Genomic DNA, 19,352 nt, shown 5'->3' with positions numbered 1-19,352 from the left:
CTTCAAGTATGCTCTGCTTAGAGGGTGTTGGCATGGAGAAGCTGGGCCAACTAGAAATGAGGCATCTTATGTGTTTGGTTTGGGAAGTATATCTGGATTTCTCTGGGTGATCCCGAATTGGAAGCAGGGACAAAAAATAGGGAAGCTAGCAGTTATTGACAATATTCCAACGATTCTAAAATGTTTTCAGCATTTTAGAATGGTTTGGCTTCCCAGGCAGGTTGCTGCAGAGGTTGTGTTTAGAAAAGTAATTGTTTTTGCAATACAAAGAGATTTTAGATTTTGTGTTTCCTACATGGGTATTCACAGTAATCTAGGGACAGGGAAACACATTTAATGGCAACTGCCACCCAAGAATTTTGTAAGTTCTTGGCACTTACAGAAAAAAAAAAAAAACCATCTTTGTCCTTATTATATTCAATATTCTAGGAAAGTAGAAAGGATAAAGGGATGACAAAATTGAAATTAGCCAAACTTCTAATAAGAGACTAAATTGGTATATTTAGTCACATCATCAACAGGTTCAAGCTATTTTTCAACAACATAACTTTTCTCATCCATTGCTGAGATACTAAAGATTTCAAAGAAAGACTGTTTTTGAAGCTCATTGGAAAGAACATTATTGAATACCACTGAAAGCACACATTGGTCAAACTTCAAATAACAACTTGGCCTTGTTTCAAAATTTCAAATGTCCTGTTCTCCTTGGAAATCTGAACACTTGGGTGATCTCAAGCTAAGCTATCCAGGCATCTTCCAGAAGTACATGACATCTTCCACAGTTCTTCAGACAAACAGATGACTTCTTGCTGTAGACAGGTTCTTCTTAAGACTCACAGAACAAGGTCCAGATAACTGAAACTATAAATAAACTCATATCCCATGTCTCATTTTTTTAACCGTCATGCTCCTTTGTTTATTTTCCTAGCTATTTGCTTTATTTTCTCCTAGTTTAAGTTTCTAAATTGCTAACACACATTTGTTACTTTTAATTGATAACATTCCTTAATACTACTCTGTGCATCCCTAATCACTCCTTGGAATGAATCAGTATCTAGCTACAATTCACTTGTGATATGGCTAAATCACACAATCAAACTAATTGTGTTTATAAACACTTTCCTTTGGGTAACACTTAGTGACTATTACTATCAGTCTCTGCTAATAAACCAGTTGGTTTCCTAAAAATATAAATCAACTACTACCCAGATTTTTAGATGGCAAACACCATAACAGGTCAGACAACCAAAACTCAAAAACTCATCATCAGATCACACTTGTTATGAAAACCAGAACACCTTGCATAGGAGGTAGCCTTCACAAATTTTTCCAATATTAGAGTTTAGAAAAAGACAAAGAAATAAATAGTGCACGAGTAGAAGCTGACTCATTTTTACAGATCCCACAATAAAGGCTAACTACTAAGTTCAACTTAATACTTGTACTAAAGATCTACCTGTTTATCTACTCTTGATCTATTGTTGATTTCACTTTCTGATACCAAACCAATTTTTCTGAGTGGCACTACACCCCTGTGGCACAATTATACCATCCCATAGGGATATTTTGTCTGAAAACAGATCATTAAACTGCCCCCAATGACACGCACTAGAATTGCAGGACAAAAACCCATTGAGTACTAGCTGCAAGTTGGACAGGCATGTCCAAACTCATGCCTGCCTTCCAGACAGCTCCTGACATCAACCTGGTTCTATTTGGCACATGAATTTTCCCTCATTAAAAAAATAGGCCGGGCACAGTGGCTCCCGCCTATAATCCAAGCACTTTGGGAGGCTGAGGTGGGTGGATCGCTTGAGGTCAAGAGTTCGAGACCAGCCTGGCCAACTTGGTGAAACCCCATCTCTACTAAAAATAAAAAAAGAAAAATTAGCTGGTCATGGTGGAGGATGCCTATAATCCCAGCTACTTGGGAGGCTGAGGCAGGAGAATTGCTTGAACCCGGGAGGCAAAGGTTGCAGTAAGCCAAGATCATGCCACTGCACTCCAGCCTGGGCTACAGAGTGAGACTCCATCTCAAAAAAAAAAAGAGAGAGAGATATGAGATGTTTAAATATGACTGAACTCAAGAAAGATAAAGACTGAGCCTCAGTTGGAGACTCAAAACTTTAACAACTAAGGGGAGATTCTGTGCTTCTTTCTTCTGTCCTCGAGCATCTTAATTGTTTTATAGGCCTAAAAAATATGGTAAATACTACAACACAATGGTTCAAAGATTGATGGAAGAGCTAGACAATGTCTCTGAGACCATAGAGCTCCTCATCTGAGACGTTTTGAGACTGGACAGGTTATGGTTCAAAACAAGATAGCCTTGAATATATTATTAGCCTCTCAAAGCAGATATGTGCCATTTTAAGGAAAGACTTTGAATTTACATCTCTACAGACCATTTTGGAATCTTTAATATTACTCTAAGGAATAGTAAACAAATCAAAAGTTTAGGTGATTTGGCTAACATACTCATATCTCATGCTGTGAACTTTCTAGATTGGGAATGGGATCTGTTCTCTTGTTTTAATTGGACTTGTTTTGTTCCAGGCTTAAAAGTGAATTACAAACTGTGCTGTATTCAAATATGTGATCTCTGCCTTAAAGGCTGCCACACATTCACTGTCTCATCAAATGATTTAACAAGCAATTATGCAGCAGAAGCAACAAGAAAGAATAGCATTTGTTGAAACTGAAATGACTATCAATATGACAAAAGACATACAAACAAAAATGTAGATCTGGATAGATCACCAAAATTATCAGTCACAGAGCCTCAACCAGAGAATGATCAAAAAACAGTCTGAGAAATGGAAGTCAGACTAACAATCCTATCTATCAGAAAATTACCAATCCTGCAGAACAAGCAAAAACACACCACAACATGGTCTGGAAAGAGAAGACTTCAAGTTTCGAAATTCAGATGAAAAGAGAACGAAGAAACACTGCATGCCCTGCTCTGTTCTCCCAAGCCAATTAAAAATGACTGCTCCCTACCCATTTAGCCCAATTCATTCCCCATTTCCAAAAGACATCCCAGAGAAATCACCCAATTTATAATCCTAACACCAGATCTAGTCCTGTAAAAAAAAAAAAAAACACACACTCTGTAACTTTTATTTTGTGTACATTGTTGATGTTCTGTTCTTAATGAGGTTTTCCCTTGCTGGGGAGATTAATAATAAATGACTTTGTTTTTATATAAACTTTCCTGATTATCTTTTTGAGGATTTTAACAGTTCCTGTTTAAGGCTAAGCCTCAAGAGATCGCATCCCCTCTCTTCTATTCGAGAAAACCACTCCAGTATTCCTCCCCAATTTTTCTCCAATTCCTCTCCTCCCAAATCTATTGCTCCAACTCCAATCTAGCTTTTCCAAAGCATCCTCTCTAAAACTGCTCTTTCCAAAGTCACCCATGACTTGTATATTTCAGAATTCAAAGGTCAATTCTTAGGTCACATTTTGCTTGAGCGATCAGCATCATTTGACAAAGTTGGTCAATCCCTTTTCCTGGAAACAGTTTCTTTACATGGCCTCCAGGATATCATGATCTTTTTATTTCCATTTACCTCACTGGTGCTCCAACCTCTTAACATCAGTAGTCCCCGAGTTTTAGTCAGGGACATCTCTTTGCTATCTATATACACTTCCTTAGTCATCTTTATAAGTCTTATAGTTTCATTTATTTGTCAGGGGGCGCAGAGAGAGCAAGTTTATTTGGTAAAAGCGGACCAAACATTCAGAAGAGACAAGATAGGAAAGGTGCTGTGACAAGAGAGCCTAGAAAGCCTTCAGGCTAGAGACAAAGTCTCCCACAGCAAAAGGCACGGGCTCTGGGGAGACTGAGAAGGTTCTTAGCCATGTGGCACCCCATGGACAAGCTCTTCACAGTTGATGCAACCATGGCTATCCTCATGCCCTGCACTAGCATCTCTACTTCTATCATCTTCTCACCCAGTGTGACAAGGACTTGCCAGATTTCAGTGCCCATCATGGTGCCTTTCCCTTTCTTGTCAAATACACAAAGTCCTTCAACATAATCCTCATAGGCCCTGGTCCCTGTCCTTGGCCACAGCCTGCAGCATGGGCAGGAAGTGCCCTAAGTCCAGCACCTTCACATTCATCTCATGACTCTTGGGGATCCTCAGGACTTGAATCACCTCAGCATTGGTGGGGTTCTGACCCAGGACCCTCATCACATCCCCACAGTGACTGTACAGGATCTTACCATCACCTGTTCAGTCAAAGAGCTAAAAGACCTCCTTGAATTCTGTGGTCTGGTCCTCAGTGAAGTCACACACCTTGACTGCTTAGCTCTGCGGCACCTTTTCCTACAGTAATGGCCCAGTCTTACAGTTTTAAACATCATATTTAGTCTAAATACTCCCAAATATTTACCTCCAGTTTAGATTTTTCCCTTCCCTTCCAGTCTCACATATTTATCTAATCTAATCTAATCTATACATGGTTAAATATTAGTTAAATTTAATATATTAAAAATTAATAATAAAATATAAAAATATATTAATAAAAATTAATATTTTAACTATTTTAAAATTAGTTAAATCTAATAGATTATATGTGTGTGTATATGTATATATATATATATACACTCAAACTTAACATGTTCAAAAATGAACTCCAAATATTACCCCCAGATCGACCTGCTTCACCCACAGTCTCTCCCAAATACCCTGGTGACAAGCTGAGACCCGGCACTTTTTTGTTTGTGGGGAAAAAAAAAAAGTCCTTGTCCTTATGGAGCACACATTCTAGTTTAGAACACAGGTAGCTAACAAATAAAGTATGCATGAATGATATCAGATAAGTGCTATGAGAAAAAAATAAAGTAAAATTGTGAGTGCTGGGGTAACATTATTAAATAGGGCACTCAGTGAAATTCATTGAATGTGGATCCCCAAAACTTGAGCAGGCTCCAAGAATTCTCCTGAGGAATCTCAGGAATGCTGAAAATAGAGTGGGGAGGTGGCTGGGAGGTAGTGTGTCTCTCCTAGAAATATGATATGGAATAGTGAGAATACCATAATCAAGGGTGAGAAAGTGAGGATAGGGAATGTGTTTATGAAAAGGTATAATAATGTGTGACAAAAATGTGGCTCCTGAGTCTGAGAAGGTGATGTTGGGGGACAAAAGGGCAAAAGAACAGGGAAGGCAATGGATCTCCAGAGACACCCAGGACATGAATCTCGGAAGAAAATGATTTGGATTGGCAAATGCTCTTGTTGGGGATACTAAGAAGACCCAAAGCCTGTTGACACACACAGCTAGGGATCTTGGAGTGAATGCTGCTGTCATGAGATATTCTCCCATCCCTTTTTCTAGTTCCTTAGAAATATCCAGAAAATACTGAATTACGAGGACTTATTAAAAGGAAATCAAACTGTTGATACTTATTTGTATAAAAGTAATCCTTTATGCTGCATTCAATACAAGTTCATCTGAACATGATACTATGCTAATAACATTTACTTCATCTCAGAAAAATGTAAATGAGATTAATCCTCTACTCTTCTTAACCTTTGCTGCACACTGGAATCATCTGGGGAGCTCTACAAGGCATAATTCTTGAGTCTTATATAAGAAATTTTGATTTAATTGCTTGGGCAAGACCTGGACATTGGGATATATTTTAATCTGTCAAGGTGATCCTCATGTACAGTCATAATTGAGAATCTGAAAGTAATTTTCACCACGAGGTTTGTAATATCTAACTTTTCCCAGAATTTTACAGAATACTAATAAGAGGCTGTGAAAAAAAAAATGACCCTTTAAAAACTCATCCTTACTGGTTTTTATACTGGTATATAAAAATACGTTAACTTTTGTGTCTTAACTTACATCTAGCTACCTTTCTAAATTAGCTTATTTTCCAATAATTTTTAGGTTGCTGGGATTTTCTATCGTAAACAATCATATTCTCTTAAAATAATGACAGTTTTTGTGATGGTTAATGTTAGTGTCAACTTGACCAGATTAAAGGATGTAAAGGATTGTTTCTGGGTGTGTCTGTGAGGGTGTTGCCACAGGAGATTAACATTTGAGTCAGTGGACTGGGAGAGGAAGACCCACCCTCAATGTGGGTGGGCGGTATCCAATCGCCTGCCAGTGTCGATAGAAAAAGCAGGCAGAAGAAGGTGGAATAAGCTGGTTTGCTGAGTCTTCTGGCTTTCATCTTTCTCCCGTGCTGGACGCTTCCTGCCCTTGAACATCAGACTCCAGGTTCTCTGGCCTTTGGACTCTTGGATTTACACCAGTGGTTTGTCAGGGGCTCTCTGGCCTTCAGCCACAGTCTGAACGCTGCACTGTCAGCTTCCCTACTTTTGAGGCTTTGGGACTGGGACTGAGCCACTACTGCTCCTTGCTCCTCAGCTTGCAGATGGCCTGTCATCGGGCTTCACCTTGTGATCCTTTGAGTCAATTTTCCTTAATAAACTCCCTTTCATATATACATATATCCTGTTAGTTCTGTCCCTCTGGAGAACCCTAATACAGTTTTATTTCTTCTTTTCCTTTAATTTATTTTTCTAATCTTACTTCTGTCTATCACTACCAGTATAATGCTGAAGAGCAAAGGTGATAGTTGGCATTTCTGTCTTGTTCCTGAGTGTAAAGGAACAGCTTCTACTATTTCCTCACTTAGAATAATGTTTGTGATTTTTTTGTTATCCTTATCAACTTAAGAAAGCTCCTTTCCATTCTTGGTTTACTTTAAAAAAAGTTATCACAAATGAGTAGTGAATTTCATCAAATGTTTGTTTTGTATTTTTCAGATGACTACATGGTTTTTAATAACAGCTTTATTTGGATAAAACTCAGATACCATAAAACCCACCCTTTTAAAATATACAGTTCAGTGGGTTTTTATATATTAACAGAGTTATGCAATGATCCCCGCTATTTAATTTTAGAAAATTTTCATGACCCAAAAAGAAATGCTGTACCCATAAGCATTAATTATCCATTCCTCTTATCCACCAGCCCCTAGCAACCACTAATCTATTTTCTATCTCTATGGATTTACCTGTTCTGGACCTTTTATATAAGTGGAATGATACAATACATAGTCTTTTGTAACAGCGTCTTTCACTTAGCATAATGTTTTCAAGGTTCATCTGCGTACTTCATTCCTTTTTATGACTGGATAATATTCCATTGTACGGATGTACCACCTTTTTTTTAGTCCATTCATCAGATTATGAAGAGCTTGTTTCCACTTCTTGGTTGCTATGAATAATGTTGCCATGAATATTTGTGCACAAATTTTTGTGTGGCTATATATTTTCATTTCTCTTGGCTATATACCTATAGATGGAATTTGTGGGTCATATGGTAACATTTAACATTATTTAACATTTTGAGGCACTGCCAAACTGTTTTCCAAAGTGGCTACACTAGGTTATATTCCCACCAGTAATGATTGAGAATTCCAGTCTCTCCAAATCTTCATCAGTATGCATTATTGTCTTTTTCCCTTTGGCCATCCTGGTAGGTGTGAAGTTGTACCTCATTGTGGTTTTGATTTGCATTTCCCTGATGATTAAGGATGCTGACCATCTTTTCATGTGATAATTGGCCATCTGTATATTTTCTTTGGAAAAACACCTATTCAAACCCTCTCACCCTTTCTTACTTGTATTATTTGTCTCTTTACTAGAGAGTTGTAAGAAGTCTTTATATATCTTGGATTCCAGGCCCTTATCAGATATATTATTTACAAGTGTTTTCTACCATTCTGTAATTCATTCTTCACTTTCTTGATGGCATCCTTTAGACACAAAAGTTTTAAAAATTAATTAAGTCCAAGTTTTTAAAATTAATTAAGTCCAATTCATCTATTTGGTTGTTTTTGCTTGTGTGTTTGGTGTCATATCTAAGAAAACATTACCGATGGTAACAAAGATTTACTCCTGTAAGTTTTCTTGTTAAGAGTTGCATAGGTTTAGGTATTACACTTCGGTCTATTATCCATGTTTAGTCAATTTTTATATATGGTATGAATTAAGAATCCAACATCAAGCTAGGCACAGTGGCTCACACCTATAATCTCAGCACTTTGAGAGGATATCATGGGACAATCATTTGAGCCCAGTAGTTCAAAACTAACCTGAGTAACACAGTGAGACCCCATCTCTACAAAAAAAAAAATAAATAAACAATTAGTTGGGCATGGTGACATGAACCTGTGGTCCCAGCTACTTGGCAGGGAGGCTGAGGTGGGAGGATTGCTTCAGCCTAGGAAGTCAAGGATGCAGTGAGCCATGACTGTGCCACCAGGTTCCAGCCTGGGCAACAAAGCAAGACCCTGACTCACAAAATAATAATAATAATAATCCAATTTCATTCTTTTGCATGTAAATATCCAGTTGATCCAGCACCATTTGTTGAAAAACTTATTTTACCATCGAATTGTCTTGGCACCCTTGACTAAAATTATTTGACCATAAATGTGAAGGTTTAATTCTGGACTGGCAATTCTGTTTCAGTGATTCATGTTATCTTTATGCCAGGACCACAGTGTCTTGATTATCGCAGTTTTGTAGTAAGTTTTTGAAACTGAGAAGTCTGAGTTCTCAAAAATTTTTTATTCTTATTCAAAATTGTTTTGGTTACTATAGCTCTCTTACAATACTATATACATTTTAGAGCCAGCTTGTCAATTTCTGCAACAACAAAAAAGCCAGCTGGGATTTACATAGGAATTGCACTGATCAATTTGGAGAGTATTGATATCTAAACAATATTAATTATCCCAATTCATGAACATCAGTAATAGTTCCAATTATTATTGTCTTTTCTGATTTCTTTCAGCAATGCTATATGGTTTTCTAGTATTAAGTCTTGTACTTTTGTTACATTTATTTATAAACATTTTATTCTTTTTAATGCTACTGTAAAGGGAAGTGTTTTCTTAATTTTATTTTTGAATTGTTCATTGCTAGTGTACATGCATACAATTGATTTTTGTATATTGATATTGTATTCTGCAAGTCATTGTTTTTCTAAACCTTGGCATCCACCAAAGGAAATGTGTGAGTCTTTTACTACTTACTGAAGCCATTTATTACTTTTAATGGTTTTTTAGTGTAGATTCCTTAGGATTTTCTATAAACAAGATCACATAAATTGCAAATTAAGAGAGTTTTATTTCTTCCTTCCTAATCTGCATGACTTTTATTTCTGTTTCTTGCCTAATCATCCTGGCTAGAATTTCCAGTACGATCTTGAATAGAAGTGGCAAGAGCAGATATCCTTGCCTTGTTCCTGATCTTAGGGGAAAAGCATTAGTCTTTCACCATTGAGTATATGCATTTTGTAGATACCTCCCTTCAGGTTACAAATGTTCCCTTCTGTATTAGTCCATTCTCATGCTGCTATAAAGAACTGCCCGAGACTGGGTAATTTATAAAGAAAAGAGGTTTAATTAACTCATGATTCCACAAGTCTGGGGTGGGAGGCCTCAGGAAACCTACAATCATGGCAGAAGGGGAAGCAAACATGTCCTTCTTCACATGGTAGCAGGAAGGAGAAGAATGAGAGCTGAGTAAAGGGGGAAGCCCCTTATAAAACCATCAGATCTCATGAGAACTTACTTAATATCACAAAAAGAGTGTATTAGTCTATTTTCATACTGCTATAAAGAAATACCCAAGACTGGGTAATTTATAAAGAATAGGTGTAATGGACTTACAGTTCCACATGGCTGAGGGGGGCCTCAAAATCATGGCAGAAGGTGAAGGAGGAACAAAGGCACATCTTACATGATGGCAGGCAAGAGTCGTGTGCAGGGGAACTGCCCTTTATAAAACCATTCACTATCACAAGAATAGCATGTGAAAACCCACCCTCCATGATTCAATTACCTCCCTCCAGGCCCCTCCCATGACATGTGGGGATTATGGGAGCTATAATTCAATATGAGATTTGGGTGGGGATACAGCCAAACCAAATCAAATAGCATGGGGGCATGGGGGAACTACCCCCATGATTCAATTACCTCCCACCTGGTCCCTCCCACCATTTGTGAGGATTATGGGAACTACAGTTAAGATGAGATTTGGGTTGGGACACAGCCAAACTGTATCACCTTTTATACCTAGTGTGTTGAGTGGTTTTATCATAAAAGGATGTTGTACCTTTTCATATGTTTTTTCTACATCTATTGAGATGATCATATGAAGTGTGCCCTTTATTTTATTAATATAGTATATTACATTAAGTTTCAGATGTTGAAACAACCTTGACTAAATTCATTAATGCAAATAAAAACTCAAAAAAGCCTACAGGCCTTAGTCTACTATACCTGCATTAAAAATTTTGGTTGGGGTGACCTCGGAGCATAACTCAACCCCTGAACAACCTAAACTGAGACCTCACTAGTATAAGTGGGTTAACATACATTGACCCAATAATTTGATCGATGGAGTAAGTTACCCTAGGGATAACAGCACAATCCTATTCTAGAGTCCATATTGACAATAGTGTTTATGACCTCGATGTTGGATCAGGACATCCTAATGGTGTAGCCACTATTAAGGGTTCGTTTGTTTAACGATTAAAGTCTTACATGATCTGAGTTCAGACCGGAGTAATGCAGGTTGGTTTCTATCTAACATTTCTCCTAGTACAAAAGGACAAGAGAGACAGGGCCCACTTCATAAAACGCCCTCACCCTGTAGATAACGCTATCTCAATCTAACAAATCACCATACACCATACACCCTACCCAAGAACAGGGTTTGTTAAGATGGCAGAGCCCGGCAATTGCATAAAACTTAAAACTTTATAACCAGAGGCTCAACTCCTCTTCTTTTTCTTTTTTTTTTTTTTTTTTTTTTTTTTTTTTGAGACAGGGTCTCGCTTTGTCACCCAGGCTGGAGTGCAGTGACCTGATCTCTGCTCACTGCAAGCTCCGCCTCCTGGGTTCACACCATTCTCCTGCCTCAGCCTCGCAAGTTGCTGGGACTACAGGCGCCCACCACCATGTCTGGCTAATTTTTTGTATTTTTAGTAGAGACGGGGTTTCACCGTGTTAGCCAGGATGGTCTCGGTCTCCTGACCTCGTGATCCACCCACCTCGGCCTCCCAAAGTGCTGGGATTACAGGCATGAGCCACGTGCCCAGCCTCCTCCTCTTAACAATAAGCCTATAATTAACCTTCTCCTACGTATCATTTCCACTCTAATCACTACAGCATTCCTTACACTCATTGAACAAAAAATCTTAGGCTATATACACCTATGCAAAGGACCTAACATTGTAGGTGCCTGTGGACTGCTTCAACCATTCACTGATGCGGTAAAACTTTCCATACAAGAACCCTTACAGACCTCAACATCTACATCTACTATCACCCTTTATATTATTGCTCCAACCCTTGCCCTTTCTATTGGTCTCCTCTGTGAAGTCCCCTCTCTATAACAAATCCCCTAATTAATTGTAATATAGGCCTCCTATTTATGCTAGCCACATCAAGCCTAGCTGTCTGCTCTATTCTATGATCAGGATGAGCATCTAATTCAAATTCATACTAGCTCCTACCCCAATCTTAATTAAAAAAATAAATCCCTGCTCTACAGAAGCAGCCACCAAATACTTCCTTACACAAGTAACCACATCTGTAATTCTCATAATAGGTATGCTTTCCAATAACCTGGCCTCTGGACAGTGAACAATAATAAACACTATTCATCAATTTTCATCCTTAATAATAATGGCCCTAGTAATAAAACTAAGAATAGCCCCCTTTCACTTCTGAGTCCCAGAAGTAACTCAAGACACCTCTCTAATGTCTGGCATACTTCTCCTCACATGACAAAAACTAGCCCCTATCTCGATCATGTTTCAAATTTTCCCAATTACAAACATGAACATCTTCCTATCTATCACAATCCGATCCATTATAGTAGGCGGCTGAGGAGGACTTAATCAAGCACAACTGCGTAAAATCAGCCTACTCCTCAATTACTTACCTAAGTTGAATAACAGAAGTAATAATTTGTAACCCAAACATTACCATTCTAAACCTGATTACTTAACAACTACCACATTTCTAGCACTCAACCTGAGTATAAGCACAACCCTGTCACCATCTCGCACCTGAAACAAATTAACATGGTTAACACCTATAATTCCACTAATTTTACTATCCCTAGGAGGTTTACCCCCATTAACAGGATTTCTGCTTAAATGAACCATCATTCAAGAATTTACAAAAATCAAGTCTTATTACCCCTGCCATCATAACTATCATAACTCTACTCAACCTGTACTTTTACATATGCCTAATTTATTCCATCTCAGTAACAATATTCCCCACATCTAATAATATGAAAATAAAACGACAATTCGAAAATACAAAAACTATATTTCTCTTCCCCCCACTTATCTTTTCTACCCTCCTCTTACCTATCTCTCCATTGATACTGACTATAACTTAGAAATTTAGGTTACATAAGACCAAGAACCTTCAAAACCCTTAGTAAGTAAATTGTATTTAACTTCTGTAACAGACCTAAGGACTGCAAGACTCTATTCTGCATCAATTGAATGCAAATCAACCATTTTAATTAAGCTAAGCTCTTGCTAGATTGGTGGAATTCAAACCCACGAAAATTTAGTTAACAGCTAAACACTCTAATCAACTGGCTTTAATCTACTTCCCCTGCCATTGCGGGCAGAAAGGCAGGAGAAGCCCCGGCAGGACTGAAGCTGCTCCTTTGAATTTGCAATTCAATGTGACAAACCACCTCGGGGCTGGTAAAAAGAGGCCTTGACCTCTGTCTTTAGATTTACAGTCTAATGCTTACTCAGCCATTTCACCTTTTTTCCCCACTTAGGTTCATCAATCGTTTGTTGTTTTCAACAAACACTCTACCTGCTATTCGGCGCATGAGCGGGGATTAGTGGGCACCGCCCTAAGCCTTCTCATTCGAGCAGAATTAGGCCAGTCAGGAACTCTGCTAGGAGATGATCAGATATACAATGTTATTGTTACCGCCCACGCATTCGTCATAATCTTTCTAGTAATACCAATCATAACGGGGGGTTTCGGCAACTGACTAGTCCCTCTGATAATTGGTGCACCCGATATGGCGTTCCCCCGGATAAATAATATAAGCTTCTAACTTCTCCCCTCTTCCCTCTTTCCTACTACTTGCATCATCAATAGTAGAAGCCGGCACCGGAACCGGCTGAACAGTATAGCCCCACTTCAGCAGGAAGCCTAACACATGCAGGAACCTCTGTGCATCTAACCATTTTGTCTCTCCACCTAGCAGGCGTTTCTTCTGTTTTAGGGGCCATTAATTTTATTACCACAATTATTAATATAACCCCCCCCAGCCATATCCCAGTATCAAAACACCCGTTTTCGTGTGACCAGTCCTCATTACGGCAATCCTTTTACTCCTTTCTCTCCCAGTCCTAGCCGCCAGTATTACCATACTATTAATTGACTGTAGCCTCAACACTACTTTTTTGGTCCTGCTGGTGGGGGTGACCCTATCTTATATCAACATTTATTCTGATTATTTGGTCAGAAAGAATCAACAATCTTGCATTACTTGAGAAAATCCCACCTGTTTGCAGTATATGTTGCTGGATTCAGTTTGCTAGTATTCTGCTGAGGATTTTTGCGTCTGTATTATTTTTGCGTCTGTATTCATAAGAGATATTGGTCTGTATTACAATGTCTCTAGTTTTGTTATCAAGGTAAAACTAGCCTCATTGAATGAGTTGGGAAGCCTTCCTTCCTATTCTATTTTTTGGAGGAGTGTGCCAAAAATTGGTATTAATCCTGTAAATATTTGGTAGACTTGACCAGTGAAGCCATCTGGTCCTGGACTTTTCTTTGCAGGAAGTTTTTGTCTTTTAAATTAAAACTCCAGTATATTTTTGAAGGTCTATTCAGAACTCCTGTTTCTTTTTTATTCAATTTTGGTAGCCTGTGAATCATATGGCTTTTATTCTTTATTATGTTCCTGGAGCAAATGGTGTTTATATAGTCTTAATGGTAAGCCATCCCTGCTTTCCTGGGATAAACAACATCGTGATGTCTAATTGTTTCTACTAACTGTTGAATTCTGGTTTTAAATAATTTAATTATTTTTATTTTAAACATTTACTTCTATATTTATATGTTAAGCGGGCCTCTGCTTTTCATTTTTTGTTTTTTTCTGTCTGGTTTTGGCAAAGTTATACTGACCTCAGAGTAAAGCTTAAAGAGTATCCGCCCTTTTTTTTTTTCCTATTCTCTGGAAGTTTGTTTAATATTAAGTTACAGTTTAGTAAAATTTGCCTGCAAAAATGCCTAAGCTTGTTTTCTATGTGAAAATATTTTAACTACTACTGTTTCAATCTATTAAATAAGTAGCCGGATTCTTATTCCTGAATCAGTTTTGGTAAATTGTATTTTTCTAGAAATTTGCAATTTCATCTAAGTTTTCAAATTTACTGAAGCAAAGTTATGTATAGTATTTTTTAAATATTTTAATATTTTCTGTATCTGTAGCTAAGGACCATTCTGCATTCATATTATTTAGCTTCTTTCATTCCAAACTTATTTTATCAGTGGTTTCTTAGACTGCTCAGGATGCCATAACAAAATACCATAAACTGGGTAGCTTATAAACAACATAAATGTATTTCTCACAGTTTTAGAAGCTGCAAAGTCCAAGATCTAGGCACCAGCAGATTCAGTGTCTGGCGAGGGCCCACTTCCTTGTAGATAGACAGCCATCTTTTTCCTAAGGGCAAAGGAGCTCTCCAGGGCCTCTTTTATAAGGGCACTGTATTAGTCTGTTTTCATGCTGCTGATACAGATGTACCTGAGACTGGGCAATTTACAAAAGAAAGGTTTAATTGACTTACAGTTCCAAGTGGCTGGGGAAGCCTCACAATCAAGGTGGAAGGCAGGAGGAGCAAGTCATATCTTACCTGGATGGCAGCAGGCAAAGAGAGGAGGACTTGTGCAGTGGAACTCCCCTTTTTATAACCATCAGATCTCATGAGATTTATTCACTATCACGAGAACAGCATGGGAAAGACCCGCCCCCATGATTCAATTACCTCCCACTCATAACACATGGGAATTCAAGATGAGATTTGGGTGGGGACGCAGCCAAACCATATCAGGCACTAATCCCATTCATCAAGGCTCTACCCTCAGGACCTAACAGCATCCCCAAAATCCCACCTCCAAATACCATCACATTGAGGATTAGGTTTCAATATACAAATTTTGGGGGGACACAAACATTCAGTCTATACCAAATGAGTTTTCTACTTCATTACTCTTTTCAAAGAACAAACTTTTGGTTTTTTCATATGTATCAGTCAGAAAAACAACACACTTGAAATAAATGAAGAAAATTTCATAAATAATTTGTAAGTGCTTGGGAAGGATTAAAGGAATCAAAATCATTTGAAATTTTATTTATATTTTCCATTGATTTCTTCCATATCTTTATTATCTCGTTCCCTCTAGTCCTTAGTCCAAGGACATTGAAAATTAACTTTTCAGTTTGAAATTTTGCAGATCACCCATGTTCTGCCCTGAACCCCCAATTTATTTTATCAATCCTATTCAGTTTAGCATTTAGAATGCTTCCAATTTTTCAGTTTTATAAATAACTGTGCGATGAACATCTTTGTAAAAGCAAGTTTACATAGATCTTTAATAGAGATATATTTACAAAGTATAACTGCTATATCAAGATATACACATACATGTTAAAATATGCTGCCAAATTGTCCTTCAGAATATTATACCAATTAGCGCATCCATCTTCAATGTATAAGAATATCCTTTCCCTGTATTCTCAATAAAACTATCATCTTTCATTTTTTAATCTTTGCTACCTGGATAAACACAAATGGTATTACAAAAAAATCACATTTTTATGACTAGTGAGAAATAACAATGTGTTTATAAACCATTTATATTGATTCATTTTTTTAATTGCTTCCAAAGCCTTTCTCGTTTTTGTGTTGGAATGTTATGGTTCTTTTTAATAATTTTGTAATAATTAATAATAACTTCTTCTGGTTATGTATGCTTAGTTGCAATTTTTTCCTCCGTTTATCCATTGCTATTTAAATTTATATGCGTGCTGTTTGTGACATAAAGAAGTTTTAATTTTTTATGTGATCATATATGTTAATAATTTTTGGATGATTTTTGTCCTCTATAGCATAATTAGAAATTTCTTTCATTCCCCAATAATTTATTCATCTATATTTTCTTTGAGCTTTTTATGGTTTCATTGCTTACACTTTATTCTTTAATCTACCTCAAATTTAGTAAAGACAATGTGAAGTAAAAATCTAATCTTACTGTATCCTAAATGGTTAGCCACTTGTTTCAGCAGCATTTATTGAATAATCCTTTTTGAAAAGAAGACCACATTTGTCATCTGCTAAATTTACATATTTATCTGGTGTTTCAATTCTATTTTCTTTATCTTTTGATTATTCTTTGCAAGTGCAAATATTTAAAATTATTTCTTCTAAATCCTGTCATTTCTGACAATATGAATGAACCTGAGGACATTACGCTAAATGAAATAAGCCAGGCACAGAAAGACAAACACCTCATGATCTCATTTACACGTGGAATCTAAACAATCAAACTCATAGAAGCGGAGTGTGGGATGACAGTTACCAGAGGCTGGGGGGTGGATGGAATCAAGAGATGTTGATCAAAGACTAGAATGTTACAGTTAAGTTATACAAGTGGAATAAATAAGTATTTAAGGTGATAGATATATTAATTAGCTTGATTCAATCATTCCACACTATATACATACAACATCACGATCACTGTGTACCCCATAATTTACATTATTATAATTTGTCAAAAGTATAAATAATTTTTCCTAAATAGTAGTACAATAATAATATTAAGGATAAAAAATTATATCCATTATTATATACCAGGTACTCTTGTAAGCCCTTTACATCTATTAATTCATTTAATCTTCATGACAACCTGTGAGGTATATACAGGCCTTCCTTCATAAAGTGATATATATGTTCTTGTAAAACTTTAAATTCTTCAACATCATACACAAAATATGAGTTTATTTGGGGGTAGGACAGAATAAGGTTGGAAAAGACTATTGAAAACCTATGTAACTTTGTAACCAGAGCACTAACTGAAATAAAAAGAAAGCTGATAAAAATCCTAGAATGATGTATCTCTATAGTCTTTGCACTCAACATCTGTCAATCAATCATTCACAGCCTTTCTACTCGGTTTCATGTTTCTTTCAAAGTATAGATCTTTGAGGGAATTAAGTTTTAGAGATTAATTTTATTACAATTAAAAATCTGAACCAGTGTAGGATGACTATCGTTAACAATAATGTATTATATTGTTTCACATAGCTAGGAGGATATTGAATGTTCCCAACACAAAGAAATGATAAATGTTTGAGATGACAGATGTGCTCAGATCCCCTGATGTGATCACAATACATTAGGTGGATCAAAACATCACTAGGTACCCCATGAATATACACAATTACTATTTGTCAACTAAAAAAGGTAAAATTCAAAAATCTGAACCAGAGTACAACTGTATCTATCAATACACTTTTTAAAACACAGGAGGAATGTTTTTGCTGCTATTTAATCTTCACTCAGTTTCACCAAAAACTCAACAGGTATGTAGAATGTGGAAGTCCTAAAAGCCACTCCAATAGCTTCCACTAAAGGAGATCACTGCAGCAAAGTTTTCAGCTTCTTTCTTAAGATGCTCATATATTGCTAAGGCTTTCTCTTTAATTGGGAGAAAGTTTATCCTGTTGGTTTCTTTTTTTTTTTTTTTTTTTTTTTTTTTTCTTTTTTGAGTCAGTGTCTCGCTCTGTAGCCCAGACTGGAGTGCAGTGGCGCGATCTCGGCTCACTGCAAGCTCCGCCTCCCGGGTTCACGCCATTCTCCTGCCTCAGCCTCCCGAGTAGCTGGGACTACAGACACCTGCCACTACGCCCAGCTAATTTTTTGTATTTTTAGTAGAGTCGGGGTTTCACCGTGTTAGCCAGGATGGTCTCCATCTCCTGACCTTATGGTCCGCCCACCTCAGCCTCCCAAAGTGCTGGGATTACAGGCATGAGCCACTGCACCCGGCCCCCTGTTTGTTTCTTTTGTAATCAGTTGAAATGCTCAATTTTTCCTGTTTACTGCATTCTCACAAATTCTAATGCACTGGCAATTATTTGTGCTACTTTTTTCCCTCCAGAGTCATCCCCAATTCTATGCCACATTGACTCTTTTAATTCATTTGTGAGTATTGACATCACAATCTCTCCAAATCCTTTAGTTTCAGGATTTTCTTTGATTGTTCAAATATTTCAGAATTTGCTTACTAACCTTATGATAATCAACCACTGAGCCTCCACTGACATTTTTAGAATTAACTCTCCATTTGTAATTAATATAAAATATGTTGCTAGCCAGGAAAATATTTGTAAACTTCTCTTCTTGGTGTTACTTGAAAATAAGAACAAAATATTTACTAGAAAAAAATGTCATGCAAAATCTTGTTCTGTATTCTCCTGAGAAATGTCAATCTGATTCTTGATCTGTTCTTTCAAAATTTTATAAATTTCTTTTGACTTCAATATTCTTAAATCTCTACAATGTGTTTAAGTGTGATGAATTCCTCCCACTTTATCTGTCTTCTTTGACACCCTTTGAGTCCTTTTAGTCTGTCTTTTTTCATCATTAACTTAATTCAATTCTTGGTCGTTAATTCTTCAAATATTTCATTCCTTGTGCTCATTTTTTCCATGTCCTTCTGGGGCTCCAGTCATACCTATGAGGGTCCTTTTATTGCTGTGTGCCATTTTGCTTTGCTTTTAAATTTCCCGTCTCTTTATTACTTCGCCATATCTCCTGTGAGAGTTCTAGAGCTGGCCTTCCAGTGCATCAGTTCCACACCAGGAGCTGTACCCATTCCACTGCTTAATTCAATGGCGGAATAATTTATTTCGCCTAATTTAAAAATGCATATTTCAGAAGCCAAAGGGAAACCAGGCTTTTCCTCACCCCAGGGCGTGTCAGCTAGGGCAGGCCTGTGATCTAGAATCAGCCAGCCAAAAATCCCACCCAGGATGGCTCAAAGAGACACAGTCTCAGAGGCCGTGGCAGTGTCAAGGACACAATGCTGACAGCTGAACGGGAGAGGCGGTGCCGGCATCAGTCCCTGTAGTGTGACTTGATGGTGTTCTTGTTTATTTAACCCCTCTTGGTTCCCATTCTGGGGTGGATCCTCCAGCCTTCTCCTTGGTTCTATAATCTAGCCAATTGCCTTTCAATAGTGTATT

At 37.3% G+C, this 19,352-nt stretch overlaps 1 pseudogene; it reads right to left on the bottom strand.

Annotated features, from left to right (window-relative positions):
• Positions 1–3,479: 3,479 nt before the first annotated feature.
• Positions 3,480–13,469, bottom strand: LOC112621697 (annotated as a pseudogene).
• Between the last annotated feature and the right edge of the window lie 5,883 nt (positions 13,470–19,352).

This window comes from Theropithecus gelada, chromosome 3, assembly GCF_003255815.1.
Source record: "Theropithecus gelada isolate Dixy chromosome 3, Tgel_1.0, whole genome shotgun sequence".
Classification (NCBI taxonomy): Eukaryota; Metazoa; Chordata; class Mammalia; order Primates; family Cercopithecidae; genus Theropithecus; species Theropithecus gelada.
This window is presented reverse-complemented; position numbering and strand designations above follow the sequence as displayed.